At 43.4% G+C, this 9,647-nt stretch overlaps 1 protein-coding gene across 3 annotated transcripts in view; it reads right to left on the minus strand.

Moving 5' to 3' along the window:
- WASF3 (WASP family member 3) overlaps positions 1-9,081 on the minus strand; it is a 159,444-nt gene extending 150,363 nt beyond the window's left edge. For all 3 annotated transcript variants that reach the window (XM_070409437.1, XM_070409436.1, XM_070409435.1), the window contains exon 1: positions 8,952-9,081. The gene's annotated coding sequence lies outside the window, so the exon portion shown is untranslated. The remainder of the gene's footprint in view (positions 1-8,951) is intronic.
- Positions 9,082-9,647: the final 566 nt, after the last annotated feature.

A 9,647-nucleotide genomic window follows, 5' to 3' on the forward strand; every position in this document is an offset into this window, starting at 1 on the left:
TTTCCACTGGTCACAGTATATCACAGTGATCTTTTCGCTTGCTTCTCAGCTAGTACACTGTCAGTCCCTCGAATACAGGAACCATTTGATTCATCTTGATATCCTCAACATCTAGTACTGCCAAGCATGTGGACACGTGTTCCTTCTCCTCTTGTCGTCTCCAATCTATTCTCTATACAGCATTCCTGATGATCCTTTTAAAATCTAAATCAAAGGATAAATCACTTCTCTGCTCAAAACCTTACAATGGCTTTCCGTCTCAAAATAAAATGCAAAGTGCCACTACAGTCTATGGGGGCCCACATGGTCTGGCCCTCTATGATCTCATACACACATACACACACTCACTCATACTGTCCTCCTTATATCCCAAGGGCCTTTGCACTTGCTGTTCCTTCCCCCATAAAGGCTCTTTCCCAAAATATTTGCCTGACGGGCTCTCCTTCACCTTTACTCACACCTCTACTCAAATGTCACCTCAGAAATGCCTTCCCTGACCACACTGTCAAAAATAGTCCCTGGCACTCTCTTCCCTTGCTTGCTCTATTTTCTTTATAGCCATTACTATGACATATATTAATGTTGTTTATTTATCATCTTTCTCCCCCACTAGAATGTGATCTCCGTAAGAAAAGGCTGAAATTCATCCTCTAGAACACAGGTCAGGAATTTTTGCTGTGAAGGGTCAAATAACTATTTTATACTTTGCAGGTTAGACAGTCCCTGACTCAACCATTCAACTCTACTCAATGATGCCTTGTAGCAGGAAGGCAGCCACAGACAATATATGAATGAATGGGCATTGTGTGTTCCAACACAATTTTCTTTATAAAATCATGCAAAAGTCAAGATGCGGCCACAGGCCTTGTTCTAGAAGTTCACCAGCCCTTGTTCTAGAACAAGCTTGGCACACAGTACATTGACTGAATTAATCAATCATGTCTCTGTTCCTGGTCTCAAAGCTACCTTTAACTGGCAGCATAAAATACCAGCACTCCAAGTTCATCAGAAAAAAATAATTCAAACTAGCTAGCTTTTATACATCTTTTACCAAAAAATCCATTTGATATTAATTATATTCCTGAATGGCCGAAGGATATGCAATTCTTGTCACAAGAAAGTATATAAACAGTGCTAGTTTGACCCTCTGCAGATAATTTTTAAGATGTATTTAACTTCATATAAGGACATTACAATAATCAGTCTCATTAGAACCACTGTTCTAGGTGTTGCAATAATGTCACTAAGCACGTCACCCACTGCAGTTTTCAATGTAACCCATAAGAAGCCCCAGATGCGAAGTCATAGAATATATTAAGGAAGAGAAACTAGTGTGTTTGTTATGGATGATGAAAACTACAATGCAGAGTCCCTTTCAGTTTGGCCATCAGGACACTCGGCCAAGGTCCTATCAGCCTGTGGCAGACTGGTTATGTACCTGTTATCCAAATGCTCTCTTCTCCAGGGTTCATAGCTAGATTACATTTTTTAGCCTAGAGTAAGTTGAGACCATGTCTGAGTACAGCCAGGGGCCCATAGAACCTCCCACAGGCCCTGGCCGGTTTGGCTCAGTGGATAGAGCATCGGCCCACAGACTGAAGGATCCCAGGTTCGATTCTGGTCAAGGGCACGTGCCTGGGTTGCAGGCTTGATCCCAGTCCCGATCAGGGTGTGTGGGGGAGACAACAATCAATGTGTTTCTTTCACATCAATGTTTCTCTCTGTTTGTCTCTCCCCCTCCTTTCCACTCTCCCAAAAAATCAATGGAAAAATATCCTGGGGTGAAAATTAGCAACAAAAAACAAGACTTTGCTCTCTTTCCCTACCCACCAGGTGACCTGGGCAGGTTTCCCTTTCCTATAGAAGGCTGATTCACAAGGTTAAAAAAATAGCCTGACTACCTGAAGGGCCCTGTGGAAGATCACCCCACCAGAACCCCAACACTGAACTTCAATGTGGGTGAGAAATAGATGTTTATTGTGCTAAGTCACTGGAATCTTTAACTTAATAAAGTTAGCCCACTACACGTAAAACACTGACCTGGGAGGCTACAGCGTCATTGAAAGTATAGGTTGTATTCTTTTAATTCCTGATCCCCATATGATTTTTATTCTCATTGTTTATATTCAGCTTTATTATTATGAGTATTTCCATAAACTAATTCCATCTTTATTCAATGAAGGACAAGAGAGACAAGCCTTCACTGTTTGTGTTCAATAAAATCATAAGCAACTAGAACAATAAAAATTTGGATAAAGTGCATATTCTATCTAAACAAAACTATTTGTAACTGTCACTGATACACAGTTGATCTAAGTTATAGTGGTGTCCAAAAGAGAAAGAACCAACCTGAATAAATGTTAAAATGCAGGGCAATATATTTCATCTCAATGAAATATAATAATCAGAAACCAAAGAGCCTAAGAAATGAAACCAAAAATTTCTAAATTCCTGTCTAGCAAGAATAAGTAACCATAAATGTAGCTTAAAAGAAAATTTCTGTTCTAAACCCTCTAATGCCTAATCCCTATACAATTTTTTCAAATGATGTCCTGAGGTTTTGTTGTTTCCATAATTTTTTTAAAAGAGTTAAGTATAGAGGAAACTGGCCATGTCAGAAATGGAAGAAGTGTTTAATTAGCCTATGTAACACAATGGACAAACAGCACAGAAGCTATGAAAAATTTAATTATGGCTCAGGCTCAGGTACAAACTTCATTATCATTGATAAGCCTTGTAACCATTCAAAATTATAATGCCAACTTTTAAAAAGGAATAACATCTTAATAATCTTCCTCCCTGGGAAATCTCAAAGAATGATTCACATTTTAGTAACGCCTTTGGGAACAATGGTGTTTGCAAGTGTACAATTAAAATCTGAAGAGGTGACTGGGAAATCTGAGCATTTCTGTGTATTTCTGATTTTTAAATAAAAATCAGGATAATTAATTCTAAAAGATGTAAAAAAAAAAAAAGGGAAACAAATACTATGGAAAACCAAGAACCAAGATATGCTTTAAATTCTACAGGGTTGATTACAGAACGAAATGTGTTTTTCTATTTGTGTTGAAAATGGACATGTATCCTATACTGGAAAATTACAATTCCCCCAAATAAATTAAGATCTTACTTTTGAAGAATAGAAAGTAAATATGTTCCTCCTCACTCTCAGCTATGTAACAGCCTCTCTCAAATGGACAACATAAGCGTAAGTTGCTCTTTCTCTGGTTAACGTCATCCATCAAATTAGACTAGATACTTTTCTCCTTGTGTTTAGACACTGTTTCTTCCATGTACCACAAGGAGCAATTTAAATCCATGAGCCTCTCCATAAACATTAATTCTAAACTGAGGAAAGAATATGGCCCAGCAAAGAGTTACAAAGCCAATTCAGAACTGAAACCTGCCTAGGTAATACCCTAACACAGGATTACATAATAAAACAGTCAAAAAAATGTGTCACATACATATTTGGAGAGCTGAAAAAAAAAAAATAACTGATATTAGTAGGGCAAAACGACTCAGACCACTTTCTAAATTATATAGTAGTGGTAGTGTTAGACTTATTATATGTTCATGAATCAACACATATAACGTAGTCAGTCAATGAAAAAATATTTGTTGAGGACCAACTATGTGCAAAGAACATACCATTTCATCCATTTAACTGATAAAATATGGCCACATGGATTCTGGTTCAGTCAATCACACTCATATTTTATATTACAATATAATTTCACTGAACTGTTCGTGTGCACAAAGCGGGTAACAGCACTCAATGAGAGGATGCTGTGAGCGAAACTGAAATGGCACTGCTGCAGCATGGCAACAAAATCTCCAACATGCACTGAGCACAATGTTTAAAGATCCAACATGGCTTTCAATTGTAGAAAAAGGAAGTACTCAAGACAGACTAAAAAGAAACATAAAGTAAAAACTAAAAGAAAGAAGAAAAGTTAAAATACATAAAACACTGAAAAAGTTCAAGAATACAGTAACAACAAAAGATATCTTTAGATCAATTTCAAGACCATTGTTCCAAGAAATGGGAGGGCACCCTACGAACAGGCCCAAGGAAAAGTTTCACAAGTAAAAAGTTGAGAAATGATCCCAGATGCTGAGCTGAGAGTCAAGGCCTTGTAACATGAGAAAATGCCCTGGATATTTGGAATGTTTAAAATTTAAAGAAAAAAAAAGTGAACAAAAGAAAAGAGCTCATCTCAAAGAGAAGAGGCACAGGTCCAGGGAAGAAGAAACAGAACAGGGCTGGCTGGCTCCAGGGATTAAGAGTAAAATCTGGGTATGAAAAAATATTCTAATCTAAAGACATCTATTAAGATAGGAGGACAGGCTCTGATACAAAAACAAACAAACAAAACTGGCCTAAGGTGAGAACAGAACAAAGAACAGGACGGCCAGCGAGGATAGTCACAGACAGATACCACCTCCAGAGGACACCAGGACCTAGAAAAAGGCAAGGCCATGCCCAGAGGACCCTACTCTCAGAAGGACCAGCCAGACCTAAGAAAAGCATGCCGGCCCTGAAAAAGGAAGGAAATAAGCATCTTTAAAAATAATGTTTAATCAGAAAATAAAGTCACTATAAAAAAATTAACAAGTTTTAGAAAGAACTGCCTGCCTGGCGCTACACACACACACACACACACACACACACACACACTCCCTGCAGCCATTCACTTTTTTAAAAATTTATCTTTATTGTTGAAAGTATTATAGATGAGCACCATTCACTCTTCAATTCGCAGCCATAAGGTTCCCCTGAGACTCTTCTTGCCAAAATCAGTAATTATATTCTAGGACTAAATCCAATGGAAACTTTGAAACCACTATTCCACTGGATATCTCTCTAACATCCTCTCCCCTTGGATTCTGTAATATGCTCAAATCCCTCCATTTAAAAAATAAAAATAAAAAGTTCCCCTCTGCCCAACTTTTCTTGAGTTGTTCACACACACTGACTCCACTTCACTATTAAACCCTCTTACAAACTGGACATCTCGCTCTAGTCCCCATCACTGTGTTGCCATTGCCATCATCTATATTACTAATGACCTCCTGACTGTTAACATCCCTCCTTACGGAGGTTCTCCTGGACCATGGCTTCCAAAACACCATTTATATGGCTTCATCCTTCTTAGCCTCAATTTGGGAACCTATTGTCCTACCTATCTTTCACACACTCGAGTGCCTCAGATCACATTCTACATCACACCTTTTCTCACTCCCCAAGCTTCTTGAATAATCGCCTCTCCCCAACAGCCTCCATTAACAAACAAACAGACAAAGGCTGAGGTTCTAGACACCAGGACACCATTAGTGTCTCAGGGCAAAAGAAATGGCTACTAAGTAATAGAATCATTACATAAGTTCAAATAACTTAAGCATTTATATCCTAACAAGTTAATACCCATTTGGAAAAAAGGACACTTTGAGAGAAAAAAAATGAGTTCATTTTTAATAAAGTATTCACTAATGGTATATATACATGTGTTGAACACCTCAAAATTTCTCAGACTGGATATCACTGCTTTCATTTCCTGTTACACACTGATTCCCACACATGGAACAGGAACCACTGAAAACCCAGCTTACAAAGACAACATCATTGAAAGGAACAGAGTACAACCTATTGGAGAAACTGCTAACTACTCCGAACTAGTGGTTCCCACAGGGTTGGACAGATGTTACACGGTGCTGGGTTTCCTTCAACAATTTAACATCCTGCATTTTCCCTGTGAGCTCACCGTAGCACCTCGACAAATAATTTAGGAACTACGGTGCTAAGAACTCTCAAATGTCTGCCCAGTCCAGATGCCAACTAAACACTATGTCCCACAGGTACCTTAAAGCAATCATCTTTCCCCGAAAATGGCTGCTGCTCCCCCTAGTTACTTCTATCTCATTCCTGCCACTTCCCTGCCCTTGCCACCAAACTAAACTTTGTTTTCAGTTGCTCCAATGTACCATGAACAAGCCTTTGTCCACTCTCCTCTACCCAGATTCTAACCAATTCCTTTTCTCAGACCTCTCTGGGAAGCTTTTCAAATCTCTCTGAATAGTGCCTACCCTGGGGCTGGAGTCATCCTCCAAGCTCGTGTGGCTGGCCCCTTTCAGAGCACTTAGCATACACTGCTTTGTAGTCAATGGTTAAATCTTGTCCAAGAACAGAGCTGAACAGAAAGCTCATCTGGGTGGACTGAGGTCTCTGCCTTGTTTATCTCTGCATCCCCAGAACATATGATAAACTCTGGGATCTCCTTAATAAACAAAGCAAGCGAATGAATGGATTAGGTCACTCAGGTGATGCTCCCCTGTCCCTCACCACTTACAGACTCTATCGCAGCACTCACTGCACTGCACAGACTACGAACATCTTAAAAGCTCTCATCTCTTACTTCTGCAACCTCAGTATTAAACTAGTGCCTGGTACTTGGCAGAAAATCACTAAATAGCTTCTGAATAAAAAAAGCTACCAAAAAAATTCTAGAAGGCTATACCCACTGTATTAAGTGTGGCTACCTCTGGAGAAAGAAACAAGACTAGGGCAACAATAAGAAGAGAAAAAGGGAACTGAGACTTTTTAGTCCATGTATCGCAAGTGATATTAAACTTATTTTACAATATGCATTACTTATTTATGTATTACTGGTATACAATATTCCTATATCATAAGCATAAGCATAAGCAATGGGTTAAAAAAATAAATAAAGCAGCCCTGAAGAATGCATTTGGTTCTAAATTCCCAAGAGCATGTCCCAAGAAAACCTGACTTTAAAGAGGAATACAGGGTACCTAGGGGAAAAAAAAAGGCTGAAAGAGAAGCTGAGCATTTAAGTAAAGGTCTGCATGGCATATGGATGGAGTAACTCAAGAAAATATAAGGAATGATAACACCATATAGGGGGGCGGGGGGGAATCTGTGAATCTTCTTCAAAGACAGTTCTTGGAACTCTAAAAGAAGACCGCTAGTACTGACCCACTAGTATAGAAAATTCTCTCAATACTTACAATGGCAATTGTTTTAATAAAAACATTCCAATAACCAAAAGGATATTTGCCACATGCAGGTTCCCATGGTAAGTATAACATATGTCTACAAAGACACAGTAAGAATACAGAGAGGAGGCGACAGTGTTGGCATGACCACTTAGCAAAGTGTGTTCCAACTTTACTTTCAGGATTTAAAAATAAAAAAAACAGTGTAGCACATCACTGGCTATCAGGTCATAAATTTTAAGCAAACAGATAAAACAATGCTATAAAGCAACTCATGTCAGCAACTGGAAGTGAAAGTACAATTTTTTTATGTATATAGTTCTAGGATAATCTTCTTTTCACTGTTGAACAGTGAATACAGGTCAGACAGTAAATATATAGTCAATCAAACTTTCCATTCTAATGAGCTTTCAACATCTGAAAAGACACAACTTTCATGAATAGAAATTAAGGTCTTTAAAAATGAAGAAAAAATGAGCACTATACAGACACTATTGGAAAGGAGACCAGACACAATAAAAACTGCCTATGGGAAAGGTCAAACCCAGCTTTCTTTTGTTTAACCTATCACTTAAATAAAAGAACTAGCTTTAAAGAATCACTACATTGTTTCACAACTAGAAAAGTTGAGTAAAGTATATACAAAAGAAGCAACCAACTTTCAATAGAATTTGCCCTAGAGGCAATAGAAAAATAAGTCAATTATAACACTTTGAACTTGGCTTTGATTTCAAAAAAAAAAAGCATTTTGTTTTCGACAAACCGAAGTGTAAAGATGCAAAATACGTATTTCAAATGGCTAGCCCCTTCCCCTTAAAAATGTGGACCCCAATCTTACATTAAAATTTCATAGCCCATTATGCATTTGATTGGGACAGCTTCAAAGCAAAAACTGGCCTTTTTAAATTTTGTTTCTAAAAACTCAAAAATTATTGCCGGCAGTAACTGCGGTTTTTTTTAATTAATCTCCAGGTGAGAAAGAGTCCCTATGCCGCCCAATGGCATGTAAGAAAATAAGATGCTCCTATTCATCCCCACGCCCATAGCTTAGTTTCTTAATAATTAAGAACTCTGCTCTCCACTCTGCTCTAGCACAGGCCACCCCAAGAAATCGCCATTGCCCGGTGCCCCAGGCGGAACGGGAAAGGCTTTCCACCAGCTGATCTGCGTCGCGGAGGAGGCTGAGAGCCCGGCGCCGCGGCCCCCGCCGCTGCCGCGCAGCAAAGTCTCCCGAGGAGGATCCCTGCAGGCGAAGCTCTGGGAAGCGCAGCCCTCTCTCCAGCCCCGCCGCGCGCCCTCGCCAGTGCTCGACCCCTTCCCTGCGCTCGGAGAGCCAAGCCTGGCTGCTGAGGCCGGGAGCTTCGCGCGCCCGCAGCCCCGGAGAAGGGAGCACCCGGCGCGGGGAGGGCGACGGCGAGAATTGAGAGCACCGGACCCAGGGGCGGGAGGCGAGGGGCACCCGGGGTTGTGCCAGATGCCGGCGAGGGTGCGCGGAACTGGGAGGGATGTGAAGGTCCCAGGCGCGGGCAGCCGGGCGTCGTGCGTGGGGCGTAAGCGGAGGCCCCGGCGCCACCTGCAGCCGGGTAGCGGGTAGCGGGCACCGGGCAACGCCAGGGCCGGAGGGCCAGGGGGGCGGGGGGACGCGCGTGAAAACGGCCGCCGGGCCGTGGCGCGACGGCGGGAAGCCGCGGTCGGCGCAGGAGCCGGCGAGAAGGATGCAGCCGGGGTGCCGGGCAAGGCGCGGGCTGCGCCGCGGCCCGCAGTGGGCCCGCCGCCCGCCCGAGCGCGCCCGTCGCGATGCAGCAACTTCACTTGGCCGCGGGGCTGCAGCGTCCGGCCCGCGCCCGCCATCCCCGGGAGCAGCCGCGCGGCTCGGAGCCGAGCGCGAAAGGGGCCAGGACCGGGCAGCCCGGGCGGCCGCAGCTCGCACTCACCAGTCCGCGGTGCCGCCGCCGGCGCCGGGGCTGCACTCCGAGCTCCATGGTCCCGCTGCGCCGGGATGTCCGGCGCCCCCGTGCCGCACTACACCGCACGCAGCGGCGCCAGCGACGCCTCCGGCCCGGCCACGGCCGCGGCCACGCCCCCTCCCGGCGGGGGGCCCGGCCGGATCCGGAGGGGGGCTCAGCCCCGGCTCCGCCAACCAAGGCCCGCTGACCAGACCGCTTCACCAGGATTGGCGAGCGCCTCGGCCAATGGGGAGACGGCAGGGGCGCAGAGCCTCGGCGCCGAGGGGCGGAGGGTTGCGGTGAAGGTGGCTCTGCTTGGTCCTTGGCCCTGGCGCGGGATGGGGTTTTGACGATGTCCCTTCCAGAGTGGGAGGTTGGTCTACTTTGGGCAGAGTTTATTGTAGGGGCTATTCCATCACCTCTGTTTACGACGTACCACCCCCTTGCAGTGCCTTTGAGTTTCCACCATCCCCTCACCTCACCTGGGCTTTGAGGGTCTCCTGGAAGCAGCTCTCTCAACCTGCATGTTGTCAGGCAACCCGGAGAGCATTATAGCCCTGTCATGGGTTCTCAAGCCTATTAACATTCTATCCACAAGATCCTCTCATCTCCCTCTACAGATTCTTTCCTTTTTATTCATACTGTCTCCAGTCTCCCTTCACCCGGGATGTGAGAAAACTCACA

This window comes from Myotis yumanensis, unplaced genomic scaffold (genome assembly GCF_028538775.1).
Source record: "Myotis yumanensis isolate MYYU_CA2020_CCGP unplaced genomic scaffold, mMyoYum1.0.hap1 SCAF_3, whole genome shotgun sequence".
Taxonomy (NCBI): Eukaryota; Metazoa; Chordata; class Mammalia; order Chiroptera; family Vespertilionidae; genus Myotis; species Myotis yumanensis.